We start from the raw sequence: 16,713 nt of genomic DNA, 5'->3' as shown, positions 1-16,713 counted from the left end.
AGGTTCACTGCTGCCCCATTATCCAATAATACTCTACCCATTTCTATCCCATCGAAATAAGCCTTAATGTACAGGGGCTTAACATGTTGGGTCATAGATAATATAGGATATTCAAAGGGATATGAGAGGTTAATGCTTACCTCTTCACTCTGTTCATCAACTTCCATGGGCCTAGCCACCACAAATTCATCTTGAACCATGCCGATTTGTGAATCCCCGCTGGAAACTGGAATGGGATCATCCTCCTGGCCTTCTTGGTTCTCCTCCTCAGCTTGAAACTCCTGAGGCAGCACATAAACCACATTAATCGGCATTTGAGGGAATGAGCCAAATTGTATTACTGGGTGTGTTTGCTTTGATTCCATATTGGTTTGTTCTGATGCCTGGGAAACATCCTCCATACTGCATTTTAGTACCTCAATGCCGGCAGGTTCCTTCGAAGCAGTTTGCTGGTTATCTAGCTCTGTTGGCTTTTCAACTATGAAGGACTGTTCATCTATAGAGGCCTTGAACATTTCTTCTTCAGCCAATACCTTTTCTTGGCTTGGTTCGATCTCTTTATCTATTTCATCATCACTCTCCATCAAGGCCTGCTAGACTGTATTTCTCTTTGGCTCTTAGCTCAGCATGAACTTCGGCCATTTGTTCTCTGCTAGTACTCTTTTTGATCTTAGGACCAGGCTTTGAACATTTTCCTTCTTCTATCTGGCTCTTTGACTGAGCCAAGGAGGTACTTTTCTCGCTCTTCTTCAAATCTTTTTGGTACTGAGTGTACCTTTGCTGGGTCTTCCTTCTCTGAGACCTGAAGATTACAGGAACCATATATGCTTTCCTTGTTTTTGGGTTTTTCAATAGTACCCAGTTATTTAGGGCTACCAAAGGGGGCTTAATCATCCTTCACTTTCCTCCCAAAACTCTGGGCATCTCTTTAGGTTTGTTTTGCATGACAAACCAATTAGGTACCCTTAGTACCCATGTACCCACTGCTCTGGTTGGTAGACTAACTACTCTTACCTATGGAATTATCTTCAAAGTTGCCTTAGAGGACCAATCATTGGCTCTGGTGCCTTGTCTTGAGCCAAATTCAGGCTTTCTTTTAAGCTGGTCGACTGTCTTGTAGTAGTTAGATGACCTGATCTCATGCAAATGCCTCTTACCCTTAGACAGATTCCTAGTGTTTGGAGGTCTAGCCAAAGGTGGCTACTGTCTAGAACTAGTTGGAAATGGCCTTCTGCCATAATTGTTGGTTGGCCTATGGTCTTTCTACATATCCTTGTAGTACTGTTTCCCATCAGTTGGGAGTCTCCTCAGCCATTTATAACTCAACCTGCATTAGGGATACATTCTCTGCATTACTGGTGCTTCGAGAGAGTCATCATCGAATGCTTCTTCACTAGAGCCCTCCCTTTGATCTACGAAGCTTTGTCCACTGGCTGATGAATCTCCTATCTTTTTCCTGAAGGTAGCCTGGCTAGTAACATGCATCTACACATTGACTTATTCCAATTCCTTTAGAGAGAGAGTATGGGGATCCGGTATGCTAACATTAACTACTGCCTCTTCAATTTTTGGAAATGGGTTGGTATCAATTCCTATGGCTTTTTCAGTCTTGGTTGGAAATTTCAGCCTCCCTTTCCGGATTTGTTCATGGATCTTGTCTCGAAAAAAGCAATGTAGTTTTTAGTTGAGTGGGACCAAAAGTTATGCCATTTGTAGTATAATTTTCCTTTATGTTCTTCAGAATTTGGGATCTTAACTCCTTTAGGAAACTTTAAGAAATATGCTGCTAGCAAATGATTAAATATGTCATCAGCTTTTATTATGTCAAAAGAGTATTTTCTATGAAGGTCTTTCCTTTTGAATTGTTGGTCAATTGTAGTATCTTTCTAAATCAATGCCTTACAGGTCATAGGTTCTTTTCCTATGATTTATGCTACATCAATTTCAAAGTTAGGGTCCCTATAATAGGTCATATATGATGAATTGCCTCAATCTTGTTCTTCTTCAAGTAAGGTTTTATAGCTAGAAACTTTATAAGTAAGTTCCACTAGATCTCGAAACTTTATTGAATCAAACTTCTTTCGCAGCCTGAATTCAAACCCATTTTGGGCCAATCTAACAAATTCAGGTTCGGGTAAAACGACCCCTACATTTGTTACATGCTCTTTTGAATCTGGCAATGAATTGAGCAGCCTTCTCATCAGGCCTTTGGCTCAATCTTGCCAAGTCTACCATAAAAACCTCAGGTTTTGTTTGAAAAAATTGGGCATGAAACACTTCCTCCATTTGTTGCCAAGTTTGAATAGAACCAGGTGTAAGGTTAGTATACCAAACAAAAGCTGCCCCAGTTAGAGAATTTGGGAAAAGTCGTAGTTTCATATAATCATTATTAGTAAATTCACCACATTGGCTTGTAAACCTAGCAATTTGTTCAATGGTTGACTGGTTTCCATTCTCGTAAAAAATGGCAAAATCTGGTATTTTATATCCATTTGGGTACTCATGTAGCCTATCTACCCATTCTAGGTAAGGCTTTTTGTAGACAAGAGTCTGGACCCCCCAAGCCGTAGGTCCACAGATTTCTCTTACTACATCTGCAATGTGGTCTCTAGGTACCATGTTTGGTGCTAATTGAGCCACTATTAGGGGAGCAAACGCTGGGTTTAGAGGAACCACTTGTGCTTGGATTCCCCTTGGTCCAGGCAAAGGCATATTTGGGACTGGTTGTCGCTGTGGTGCCTAGTAAGCTTGAGGATACAACTGACCCCTTTGGGCAGGTACCTGGCCTACATAAGGCACTGTAAAAGGAACCGCTGGAGGGAAAACATGCATTGTTTCCCTTCCATTTGTACGAATCCCATCCAACCCCCCGGGTATAGCTTCAAACATGGGATTAGTATAGGTTCTTTCATTTCCTGGTGTTGATCTTACTCCACCAACATTTATGGCTTCGCTGGTAGGTATAGCCATGTTTTGGCCTATTGGCATTCTAGGAAGGGGCTCGTACCATGACTGAGGCATTGGTACTGGTCTTTCAGGTGTTTGATTACTGGTTTGACCATTATTTTGCCCATTATTTTAGTACAGGTTGTCTATTTCGAGCCAATTGTTACTGAAGCAGATTTATATTTTCTTCACCTTGTCTAATGATTGGTGGTTGATATGCATGCATTCGATCCAAAAAGAACACTGCTCACCTTTCCATTATATACATTAACTGTTGTCCCACGATATCCACTAAACCTCCCAATTGATTAACTGGTGATGTAGATGAGACAATTGAAGGACCAGCTTCTTGGCCTTGCCCAATATTCTAGACTTGAGTTGTATACACTGAAGTAATGGTTTCTTCAACCAATTGTGGAGGATTATTTATAGCAGGCACATTTTCAAGATGTGGCTCAGCATTCTCCTTAACATTAACTCCTTCTACACCTTCTTCGAGGTGGTTATTTTCTCTTCTTGCTCTACGTCTAGCCATTTTTAAAGGTCCCACCGGGCGTGTCAAAAAATATATGTTAGCTTTTTTGGCTTTTGAAGGTTAATAATGTAATTTTAAACGTGCTAGCAAGGTTCAATAAGTCCTTACAGAGATTTTAAATGCCAACCAATTATCAGACAATTGTGTTGAAGTTCTTTCAGCCTCAATGAAGAGGACTTTTACTAGTGGCTTTTTTTAAGGAGAAAATTAAAGATAATGATAATGACGATGGACAAAACAACTGAATTTCATTAATTAATAAGAACTTACAATTATACCTTCGCACTTTCACAACCTCGAAGGGTTTTATAGCAACAGACTACTTGGAACTACTCCTAAGAATTTAAATGCAGTACAGGAATTGAAGAACAGGAAATGTAAAAATTAGAAAGAAAATATAAAGTAAATAACTAGTTTTTTAGATCTGAGTCTAGGGTCTCTTCTGTTGGCCTTTTCTTCTATTTATACTTTCTAATTGTAACCGTCGAAGTGGGTTTCTAATCGTCGAAATGTCCTTCTACGATCACTGATCATGGTCTCACACAGTTAGCTTTCACTACGCCATTCTTGCAGTTGGGCTTCTCTCCTGAATTTGAATTTGAATTGTGAGCAACCGTTGGGCCACGTCATCTTGTGCCTCTTAACTGTTCCAATGCTACACAGATTCCTTATTACCAATATGAACTGCCACATGCCCATTGTTGATTGGAGACTTGTATTAACTCCCCAAATCACCCTTTACGAGCCACGTGCTAAGCTACGATTAGCTTATACAAAATATAGCCAGCAGATGCACACCAACTGTTTGATGATTTGTTGAGATGGGCAATTGGAGTTGGAGATTCAACACCTTCTTTTTCTTCATTTGATTATAAATTTGTGTATGAATTTTAGGTTTTGTGTGTAAGGAGAAGGAGAAGAAGAAAGGTTAGAGATGAGGGTAATAAAGGAATTATAGAAATTATAAAAATATAAAATAAAAAAAGTGAATTTTGAGAGTGTAAGGAATTAAATTGATGGTGCAAGTAAAATTTCTCATCAACAAATTAATAAGAATGTACACTGAGAAATTTTGTAAACAAAGAATAAATTATATATAAAAATAGAATTACCCGTTATGTTGGCTTCATATTATGAGTCAACATTTATAAGCAAATATATGTCCTTCAAAAAGTTTATAAAAGATCAACATGATTGAGCACTATAAGAAGTTAATTAAATTTGATTGAAAAATTCAGCAAATGCTTGTATGGTTACATGCATAGAGGGAGGAAAAAAGCTGCATGAGAAAATAAAGAGAGAAACAATCAACTTTCCTCACTGCACCAGCACACCTTTTGCGCTTTCATCAATCCATTGACACTCCCCATGTGACTTTGCTTATGACCTTTCACAACATTCAACCCCACCCAAAAAAATTTTTTTAAAAAAAATTGATTATTATAGTAAGGTGTGGGCGGTTTTTGTGGGCTGTGAATTTAACCCGCGACCTGTCTGCAACCTGTAAATTTGTCATATTTTAAACCGTATCCGCCCGTATTATGTTTGTGAAACTGTCTATTTATATGCGGGTTGGGCGGTTTAAGCAATTCGGATAAATTATTACCCACATCTAATAAGGATGATCGTGCTGTATTGATTGTGCTTGTGTTAAAATTTTTTAAACATTAATCAAATTTATATATATATATATTGTTTTTCTATATTATTATGTCATGTTATTTTTGTATGTATTGAATTTGTATCGTGTTGACATGTTATATTAATAAAATTCCATCCTTAGTTAAAAGTTTTTTCTTCACAAGTTAAATTTTATGTAACTAATTTCTACTAGATTGAATTGTTTATAAAATAATTCATTTCAACTCAATTTTATTCTTCATTAAAAATTTAAAAGAAAAAAAAAAACTAAAACCTATAACTTATTTATTTATTTTGTTTACTACATTGACTCTAAAATAATAAATAAAATGATTAAATAATGTCCAACGAAAAATAAAAAGATTATATTAATTTTAATTCTTATTTTAGATTTTTTTTTTTAATTGAACACATGATACCGCTTAGTAGAAATAACATTAAACTATATAAAATAGTATGATAGTATATAACTATTAGGTTTAACTGAGTAAACGTATCAACACACAGTTTGTTTTAGAGTGTGCATTGAGAAATCCAAATTAACTAGCAGTTGTTTTAGATAGGATTGGATTGCCATACGAAACTAATTACTTAAGCTTAACTCATATTTGATTTGTTAAAAGGTTATTTGATATTGGCTCAATATACAAAATAAGTTAAGTTTTAACATATTTAAAAACTTGTTAAGTTTTCAAATTAAATTTGAATGATCTACTAAATATCTGTACACTATAAAAATCAAACTGCTCAAGCTATACTTATTAAAATAACATTTGAAATTAGTTTGTTCCAGATCAAACACTTCATGTACACAAAGGGTGAGTATAAGATGAGCATTAAAAATATTTTTTGTATTTAATAATTTTGTATCAAATTTGGTCGATTTTTTTTTACTTTTCAACTTCGCCTAGTGTAGAACGATATATAGCCAAAAACTAGTTTTTTTTTTTTTTTTTTTTTTTTTTTTTGATCTTTAAGGAATATTTTTGAAAATTTTAATTTTTAAATATTTATTTTTTTGATCCATCTGATCAAATAGAACCTAAACAAAAAATTATTAAAAGCTTCTGGACCAACTCGGCCATCTCCATCCAAAATTTTATTTTTCTTTTTAACATTATTAATAGGAAAGCATCGTATATTAAGTTTCTTACATTGAAATAAAATGGAATAAGATAGTAATTTTATTAGAAAATTCATTCAAACGCTTGATTTATTAAAAAAGATTTCGCTGTTTTCAAGTTGGTCATCTCAATTTAAGAGAGAATTTGGATTTGATAGGCCCATTTTTGGATCGAGTTTGTTGAATCGAACCGTTTACTTTTTTAGACTCATTAAGTAGAATATTTATACATAAAGTAAAGATGATCAGACATTAATAACAATATACTTGAATCGCATTTGTATTACAAAAAATGTATGGTTATTCTTGAAATTATATTTGTTGTCTACTTTTTTCAAACAAGCATTATTCAAATATATAGCTACCGATACCCAATCATCTTATTTTTTGCATGAATATTCAATTCAAGAAGTCCTAAAATGAACGGTTTAAATCACCGAAATCTGTTCTAAAATAGACCTAGCAAGTCTAAACACTCTTTCAAATTAAGATGATAATTTGAGAAAAGTCAAATCTTATTAAAAAAGAGCATTGCAAATCAAAAATTAAACTCAATTTTCAAGTTCAGTGATGTGGCAATCAATTAGGATATTAAGATAACACTCTCTCTCATATTTTCTTTAATCATCAACCAATCATATTACTTACACATTATTAAATCAATAAAATAAATTTAAAAAATAAACTTGTATATTATTTTTTATTAAAAAAATAGTAGAAAATACATTGCCAATAAATTCTAATAATGGACGAAAGCAGGGGAGCGCCAAGGGTGGCCACGCCTCCGCCCCCCTAAGGTTTTTTTCGTAAATTGTTCAATTACACTTCTAAATTATAAATATTTCACAATGCATGTAAAATGACAATTTGTCCCTTTTGGGATAGGGCAATGATAGTGGCGGTAGCAGTGGTGGTCGAAAATGACAACTTATCCTTTATAAAATGACTTATACCCTCTCTAGGTTGTTTTGGTAACATGTCAAAAAAATCAAAAGTTAGTTTTTAACTCATTTTGGATCACATTATTTTTCACATGAAAAAGTGAAAAAAGTTAAAAAATTAATTTTTAATCATCTTTCCAAAACACCCCTCTATATGGAGGTTCTTTTTATTAATTTTGAGATCTATTTTATACTCCAATATACTTTAATAGACAACTTATTATTGAATGTGCAATATATTAAATCTCGTGTTTATCCATAAAAATAAAAATAAAATAAAGAATAAGTAGCAACAACAGGAATTTATTAAACTTATACATATTTTTAATTGTTTGTCAATCGTTGAGATTGAATATTATAATTATTATAAGATTTACATCAACGTGATATATAAAATTTATTAACCCAGCAATATGGATAAATAAATAACTGAATCTACAATTAATAAATTCAACTTTATCAACTCAACAAATAGTCTTACAATAGAGAGAAATAGCCAATTACACAAGTCTCATAATAAGAAAGAAATAATCATTAATTCAATTCTTACCTTGAGTATATACAAGAATTACCAAAAGAACAGAACAGAGAATTCTTAAAATAATAAAAATGCAAGTTTTGTATGATTTAAAGAGGGGCACTACTACAATTTTATAAATAGAGTAAGGAAAAAGGAGAAAAGAAGAAGAGAATGCTAGACTTCATCACTCAATCACTATCTCATTCCTTTTTCTTATTGCTAAGTGAGAAAACCGTCAAACATTCTCATTCTTTCATTTAAACATCAAAATATTTATGTGTTGATAGTAATTATATATCATAGTAACTGATTAAATAGATAAATGGATTTATGAAATTAGTGGTTGACGGTTAATTACCGATTGATTAGGGTAAAGCTTAGTTTTTGAGATCTCTTAAACAGGTTGTGTTGCGAAATCTTAAGATGGTATGGGATGTATTTGAACCCTTATTAGTATTTCAATTTTGGAATAAGGGTGAATGTACGGGTGACACAATAGGGATAATATTCTTAGCAGACCGTTCTCTTAGGGAAGATCACGAATGTCATTACTTAGGTATGTAACACTGGGTATAAGCATCCCTGACATTTATAGCTTGTAGCATTTAAATATTTGACCAATGGAAGGTTTCAAATCATCCGTGACCATGGCTTAGCATTTGGGTAAATAAGTCTCTATGGCGAGATTATAGGTGTGGCTTAGTAAATTAAGCTAGAAATTTTAATGAATCCTCATAACTTTATGTTGCATGTAAATTGTTATGTTATGATTATTATGTTTATAGACTTGTCATTTTATTGGGAAGAAAGATAGGTTTGTTATGTTTTCTTTCTAAATTTTGCAGCTTATGGCGTTTGATACTAGGTTTTGTCGGGGAAGTGATGGAAATTGAAAACGGGGTTGATGATATTGTGGATCCTTGGTTGACTTGAAATCTTGATTGGAGGCGGCGCATAGTTTTTACCATTTTAATATCCTAGCTACGTATGTATTTTATGTTTATCATTTGACATTGTTGCCTATATTTAGATAATTTTAAATTTTATTTACAGTCATTTTTAAACTCATGGTTATATAATTATTTGTGATGGTAACATTTTATTTAGTAAAAAATTTATATTCGTTTACTTAATTTTTTTTTCTTGACTTTCCAAAATTTGGAGACACACACACAAAATAATAATAATAAAAATAAAAATAAAAAAAAAATCAAATTTATGTGTAATTCGGCCCTAACTCAGATTGGTTTTGAACAAACAATCTCGGGTTACAATTTGGGCTTAGGCGTGGCCTGAGCAACTCTAAACACAACTCAGGTTGGGTTTGGACAACCTCTCAACCTGCCCAAGTTATACCATCGAACTCTATAAATAAATATTTTTCCTAATTGTTTAATCTACCAGACACAATTCCCATCTACCAAAAATAAATAATAAAATCAAGACAAGACTCTATAATGATTAGTTCAATTTGAATCTAAATCAGACGACAAACTAACAAATTTTATAAATCTCATTAATTTTTTCTATCACAATATTCTTCAATCTCGTTTTAAAATTTTAAATTTCATTGTCACATAATGCATCTACAAATAAATAAATAAATAAAAATTAATAATCTGTGTATCATTTTTCGTTAACAAAACTCATTAAAAAGACAATCTTATAGATAAGATTGAGCCTTTCCCAACCTGCATAATTCCGGAACAGGGGGGGCGTGCTTTGAGGGCCCATGGGCCTTGTTCTGAACCCATGTCATTAATTCGCATAATTTATATTGTAAAATTTATTGGGTAGATCATTCATAGATATGAAAAAAAATAATAATAATAATTAAATATCTATAAACTCTAACAAACCACATTTGTTTTCAAAAAAAAATAAACGGTTAGAATAATTTTTTAATTTATTTTAAAAGACTTGATCATACGGCCGGTTACATATATTTGATTAACTTAATTTTTTATGTGAATAATATATTTAATAAATTTTATATTATAAACAATTTAAATTATTAAAATAAGTCCGGAACAAATCCTTATTGGATCTCACAGCAACCGTGCTGTGCCTAAGCTCCCCAGATCCACATATTCCCCCACTTTCCTTTCAAGAAAGTACTTCCTGTCTCCCATCACATGATAACATATTTTTCTGGAAAATGTTCATACTACTTTTCTTTGGCTAAAATCTTAAAATTTCACTATCAAATGTTGGAGACATCCTACCTATTCCCAAAGAAAAAAACTTCGTCAAAAGTTAAAATCTAAATGCCCTATATGTCTCTCCATCATATTATGCATGATTACTCCTGCTTAACGTTCATTTGTTTTAATAAAAAATATTTTTTTTGTAAGAAAATATTTTTTTATGTTTGATTACGTACTTCAAATTAATGTACGAATTTGTGGTGGTGGTTGTAGGGTAGAGGTGGAGGTCGAGGTCGAGGTGAAGGTATGGCGGTGATGAAGGTGGCGACAACCGTGATGGTAGTGACAATAGAGACAGCAATGATGGTGTCATGGTCAAGGTGATATTTTAACATACTATAATTTTAAAAATTTTAGTTTTCAGTTTTAATTTGTGAAAATAGTGAACTCAAGTAGTATGGAGATGTTCTTGTTTCTGAACTGCAATTAAAGAAATCTGGGGTTGTTTGTTTGGAAGGATTGAATAGGGGAATTGGACTCTATATTTAATCTATCATGGAATCTATTGGCCCCGTTTGGTGTAGCTGTTAAAACAGCTTATAGATTATAATTTAACAGATTATAGATTATGACTTTAATCAGAAGTTGTTAATTTGTTTGGTGTAACTGTTGGATTATAAATTTAAGTTGCTGAGTAGTGTTTGTTAAATAAGCTGTGAAATAGCCTTTTCAATTAATTTTTATTTTTTGTTTGTCTACATTTCTCATAAATAATAATAATAATAATAATAATTTATAGTCCATTTGGGTCTTTTTCTATTTTTAAAAAAATAAAAAATAAAAAAATTTAAGAGTATAACTATAAATTAACATGTCCACAGCAGAAGTTGGTAATCAGAAGTAAGGGGTGAGTAGCTTCTCAGAATCAGTTTTTTTGAGTTAAAATAAGCTGTTAGAATCAGAAACTGTTTGAAATAAGTTTAACCAAACAGTCCAAAATAACTTTTTCAAAGCTAAAAGCTATAAGTTAGCTCTGAAAAGTTGAAACAAACACCTCCATTGTTTGGTTGATACTTTGTAAATTAAGAGTCTCACTGAATTATGAATCACATATATATTGGATTATTGTGTCCTAGGGGATGTATGATAGAAATAGTGAGATTGGAATCCCATGGGATTAAGTTGTAAAATAATACATTTGCCCTCCAAGTATTTGATTTCATTATGTATTGTATTTAGTAAAATAAAATATAATATAAAAATCTCAATTAAAAAATAAAATAAAATAAATTTATATATTTAATTTTTTAAATAATTTTTTTTATTTATGTTTTATTTAATTTTTTTGATATTTTATTCAATTGGTATTTTATTTAATTTCATTATTTAATTTTTATTGGTTTTTTAAAAACAAATTTATTTAAAATTTTATTTTAAAAATAAAATAAATTTTTATTGATGTTTTATTTATTTAATTTAAAAAATAAATTTATTTAATTTTTAAAAAATAAAGTAAAATAATTTATTATTTAATCTAGCCACCAAAAAAAAAAATAATATGAAAGACAAATTTAGTATTGCTATTACTTAATAAACAATTGAAAGGGTAAAATAGTTTAATGAGCATTTATCATTCTTCATTATATTCCAATTAAACATTGGATTCAATAGGATAGTTCTTTACAGGCATCTAGTCCCATGAGAAAACAAACATGGGATACGCATCATTTATAACCAAATAGTATAGGAATATATATCTCAAGATTAATAGTCTGATCAATTACAATCCTTGATTATTCAATCCGTCCAAACAAATATAACCTTATTGCACACTCATGCTTACAAAAACACCATTTTTTTTTTCTTTTTTTGGAACGATGCAAAAACAACACTTGATGAGATCCTATTTAATTTCCTTATAGTAATATTTCACACTATTTAATTTGTAACACGTATTTTAGCATCTCTCAAAATCTTTTTTTTTTTTTTTTTTTTTTGGTACATCAGAAAAGGAACAAACAAAGAAAGGGGGAGAAAAGAAAAAAAAAATCCACAAAAGTAACAAGGTCAGTTCCCTCAATGCCTGAGGTAACCTTGTCCAGCCATGTCCGCTTTTCTTTAGATGCCTCCTCTATAATCACTAGAGGTTCAGCTTGGTTAGCTCTCAGCTTCACAAGGCCATCAGCACTTCTATTGCCTTCGCACAAAACATGTTGAATGGTGTATCCATATCTTTCCATGAGGAACTTAGAATCCTCTACCAAGCTTCTTAATGAAAAGGAGACCACAGAACCTTCTTTCAGCAATTCAATGGCAAGGGATGAATCAGTTTTGATAGTGAGGTCTTTCTACCCCTTCTCGAATGCTATAGTTAAAGCTCGATAGATTGCCTATAGCTCTGCCTCGAAACTTGTACAACCATCAAGTTTCCCATAGTAGCCAACAAGCCAGACACCTTTCTCATCACGAATGAGACCACCAAAGCCATCTTTCCCTCAGTCTCCTTTTGTGTTACCATCGGTATTTAGCTTCAGTTTACCTACACAAGGAGGCCACCAATTAATAACTTTATCACAATTAGTAGAATTCAAAATAGATGGTCTAACGCTTCTTTGATATCATAAGCGTATTTATGTAAAAGCAAGATATTTTGATACTAAGGGAGTTCAACATTATCAAAAACTTTGTTGTTGCGATCATTTCAAATTTGCCAAAGAGTAGAAGCAAAAAGAGTTGGATTCAATTTGGAAGAATGTATGTTCTTAAGATTTAATTCTAGCCAATCTGTCAAGGAAATGTGACGATCCCTGGACAACCACGTTAAACAACCCAAATTTATCCAAATAACAACCACTTTAGGGTAGCCCCTAAAAATATGGTCAATATCCTCTAATTAATTACCACATTTGCTACACTCAGCAGAGTCAGTAAGGCCTCTATTAACTCTTAGGCTGTTCAAGAGTCGTTTGCCATGCAACACAAGCCACACAAAGCCCTTAATTTTCTAAAGGAGCTTTAACTTCCACAACCAAAGCCAATTACCAGTTTCAATCTCTTGATTGGAAATAAGCTCATATGCTGAAGTTGTGGAAAAACCACTAGAACAAGAACCATGCCAATAAAGGGTATTAGGGTAAGTAACATATCTAGGCAAATGAACTTTGAGTGCAAGTTCAACAGCCTCCCTAGGAAGCATTGAATTCAATTTATTAATATCCCAACCACCTTCCTCATCGAGAAGAACATTAACAATATCAGAATTGATGAGAGGTGAACGAGGAAAGCATGAGGCTAAATTACTCCCCCCCCCCAAAAAAAACCAATCAAACCAAATGAAGATTCTAGATCCATTCCCAATACACCACTTACTACTCTTAACAAGAGTCTCTCTGGTATTAATGATACCTTTTCGAATGTGAGAAGTTCTTATCTTATTAGAATAGTTAAGAAGAGACTCCTCTTAGAGATATTTGGCCTTAAGCATTCTAGTCCACAAACTATTATCACCATTATGTAATTTCTAGCCCAACTTAGAAAGTAAAGCAATGTTATGATACTTTGCCTTTCTAATGCCCAGGCCGCCCCTTTTCTTGCTCTTACATAGTGTTCCAATTAATCAAGTGGACTTTTTTAAAAGTCTCTACCTCACCCCAAAGGAAAATTGTGGCTTATTCTGTCCAAGTCATTGCACACATTAATAGCTAATTCATGGTTTGCAGGGTATAAGTTGGGAGAGCAGCAGTCACTGACTTGATAAGTGTTGCTCTAACTGCCATAGACAACATATTACCTTTCCAACTCGAAAGCTTCCCTTGAAGCTTATCAAAAATATAAGAGAAATGAACCCCATTCACTTTGTTATGAAGAAGAGGTATACCAAGATACTTCCCCAAATATTGGGTGATTGGGATGCCACATATAGCACTCAAGCTTCTGGCCTTAGAATTGCACAAATAAAGGGAGACAAATAAGTTCGACTTAGCCAACTTCACTTTTAAACTAGAATTAGTACTGAAATAGTTAAGTACCTCCATAATGGTCTCATGATTCTTGGCATCTTCTTTCACAAATAATAAAAGATCATTAGCAAAAACAAGTGAGAAATTTCAGGGCCTCAAAAAGAGGCTTTGATGCCCTTCTACAATTGACTTTATCAAGAATCAAGTTAAGAAGCCTCTCTATACATAAAACAAAGAGACAAGGGGACAAATGGTCTCTTTGGCAGAGTCCTTTTCTCAAATGAAATTCGTGAACCTGTTTCCTATTCCAAAGAACAGTGGAACTCACACAGTTCATAATGAAATCCACCCACTTCATCTTTAGATTTAGCTCAATCAAAGTGTCACGAAGGAAAGACCAAGACATATTATCATAGGCTTTCTCCACATCAATTTTAAAAATCATCTCACCTTTTTTTTGCTTTCTTGGATCTAAAGGCATGAATATAATTTCTTGGGAAATGATAATGTTACCATTAGTGGACCTACTAGGGATAAAACTACTTTGATTTGGGCTAACAATTTTATCAATAAGGTGTTTAAGCCTATTCACAAGGACTTTGTGAGGGTTTTATAGAGCACATTGCACAAACTAATAGGTCTAAATTGTTTCATGGTTTCAGGATTATCAGCTTTGGGAATAAGGGTCATAAGGGTTTTGTTAATTTCAGGGCGAATAACACACGAAGTAAAACAAGACTTAATGAAGTTACAAACAAAAGTGCCCACAATATCCTAATAAAGTGCCCACAATATCCCAATATGAATGATAGAAGATAGCTTGAATACCATTACACCGATGGGCTTTAAACCCTTTAATAGATTTCATGGTTTTCCAGATCTCCTCGCTAGACAGAGGTCTACAAAGATCAGTATTCTTATCAATCGAGAGTTTACAAATATAACTAAAGTTCTAGACTTCTCCCTCCACAGATGAGGAAGAGGTAAACATCTCCTCAAAATAATCACCCACATGCTTTTTAAGGTCATTAGGATTCAAAACCCAACAACCACAAGTATCTTTAAGGGTAACCACCCTCGAGTGTCTCTTTTTAGCCAAAGTGGAAACATGGAAGAATTTAGTATTCCTTTCTCCCATAGTTATCCAATTGGCTCTAGACTTTCGAAACCAATGTATCTTTTCTTCATACAGAATATCATTATACTCTTTTACAAGCTCTTTTTCAAGAACAAAAAGATTATGAGAAAATTTACAAGACTGAGCCTTTTGAATATCTTCAGTTCTACCTAGAAGCCATCTCTTATTATGAAAAATATTATCAAACATAGATTTATTCCAAGAAGAGGCTTTTTGTAACAACCCTCATGCTGCTTACCGACTAATGACTGATTAACCGCTAATTACTGTTAACCGAGACTGATTATGACTGATAATCGAACTGAATAAACTACGGAACTGACTGACTGAAAACTGGAACTGAATTGACTAAGTATGTACGTTTGAATTGCATTTTATCTGTTGACTGTATGTTTGATCTGTTCATGACTTGTGTTTAAACTGCTCATTAAAGGCCTTATCGGCGGCCGAATTAGAAACTGATTGGTGTTTTATGATCGTCGTAATTAATGTATTCGAAAACTGATTAGGTATGATTAAATTAGATTAAATATTGATAAAATACAGAGTTGGCCTTAATTACAACCTTGCCCTTGAGTAGGCCACTACCTATACACTTTTGAGTTCATTACACTTGAGCCAAAAACGTTTACCTCAGCCTTCTTCCTTGCCTTGCCGACTAGAGAGAGACTAGAGGAGAGAATTGAGTTCATTTTGTTGAATTGGCTTGAATTGCTTGGTGTGTTGCTTGCTAATTGAAGTGTGGATTGCTAAATTGAACCCCTAGACTTGCATCCAAGGAACCTAGGTAAGGAATTCAACCCCTCTTTGTTGTGTTTAAGCTTATTCATGCAAGATTCTTGAGCCTCTAGTGATTTAAGTCTAGAATTGGTTCATTGTTGTTGATTTGAAGCTCATTTCATGCATGCATGTTTGTAATATAGATGTTTGAGTTGTTTTCATGGCAAAAGGTTACATGCATGTTCATAATTATGTTTAAGTCCATGATTTCGCCATGTTTTGAAAAGATTGGCTCCTTAGAGCATCAAGTTGGAGCTTCAAAATGATTTGAATACATGCATGTTTGCATGTTCATCTTGTTCTTGAAAAATGGTTTGAAATTGAGTTTGAATTAAACACTCTTGGGCTTTGATTTCTCAAATTGAGCTTTGAACCATGTTATTCTATGTGTTTATAAATGTTTTCCAAAAAATGGGCCCAAGAGGATTGGTTTTGATGTATTTGAATGTGAGTTTGAGCTTGGAGGTGCAATATGGAATTCCCAGATTTTGCACTTCCGCTCGAGCGGGGTAAGTGCCGCTCGAGCGTGGAATCCGAGCATCCAGTATCTCTGCACTGTTTTACAGTCCGCTCGAGCGGAGGATTGGGCGCTCGAGCGGAGTCATGTCTCAAGCTCGAACGGGCGTCGAGCGGAGATTTCACCCAACCAGTACTTTTACAGTACGCTCGAGCGGGAAAGTTTACGCTCGAGCGTGTACCTCTGTTGCATGTCCGCTCGAGCGGGGAAACATGCGCTCGAGCGGGACTCTGTTTTTCTGAAAATTCCAAGACTGTTTTCTGATCACATCTTTGCATCCTCATCCCATTCTAGGCATTCTTAGACCTAGTTTAAGGCATCTTATTGAGGATATAGATGTAGAACACACCGAGGCAAATTAGGGATTAAGTTGTTATCTTTCCCAACTGTGTAGCTTAGTGTGTGTTCAACCTGTGAACTGTGTAGGGCTGGCGACTGGGGAGACACGCTCTAGCATACTGTAGCC

The sequence above is a fragment of the Camellia sinensis genome, chromosome 15 (genome assembly GCF_055761805.1).
Source record: "Camellia sinensis isolate YWXY chromosome 15, ASM5576180v1, whole genome shotgun sequence".
Taxonomy (NCBI): domain Eukaryota; kingdom Viridiplantae; phylum Streptophyta; class Magnoliopsida; order Ericales; family Theaceae; genus Camellia; species Camellia sinensis.
This window is presented reverse-complemented; position numbering follows the sequence as displayed.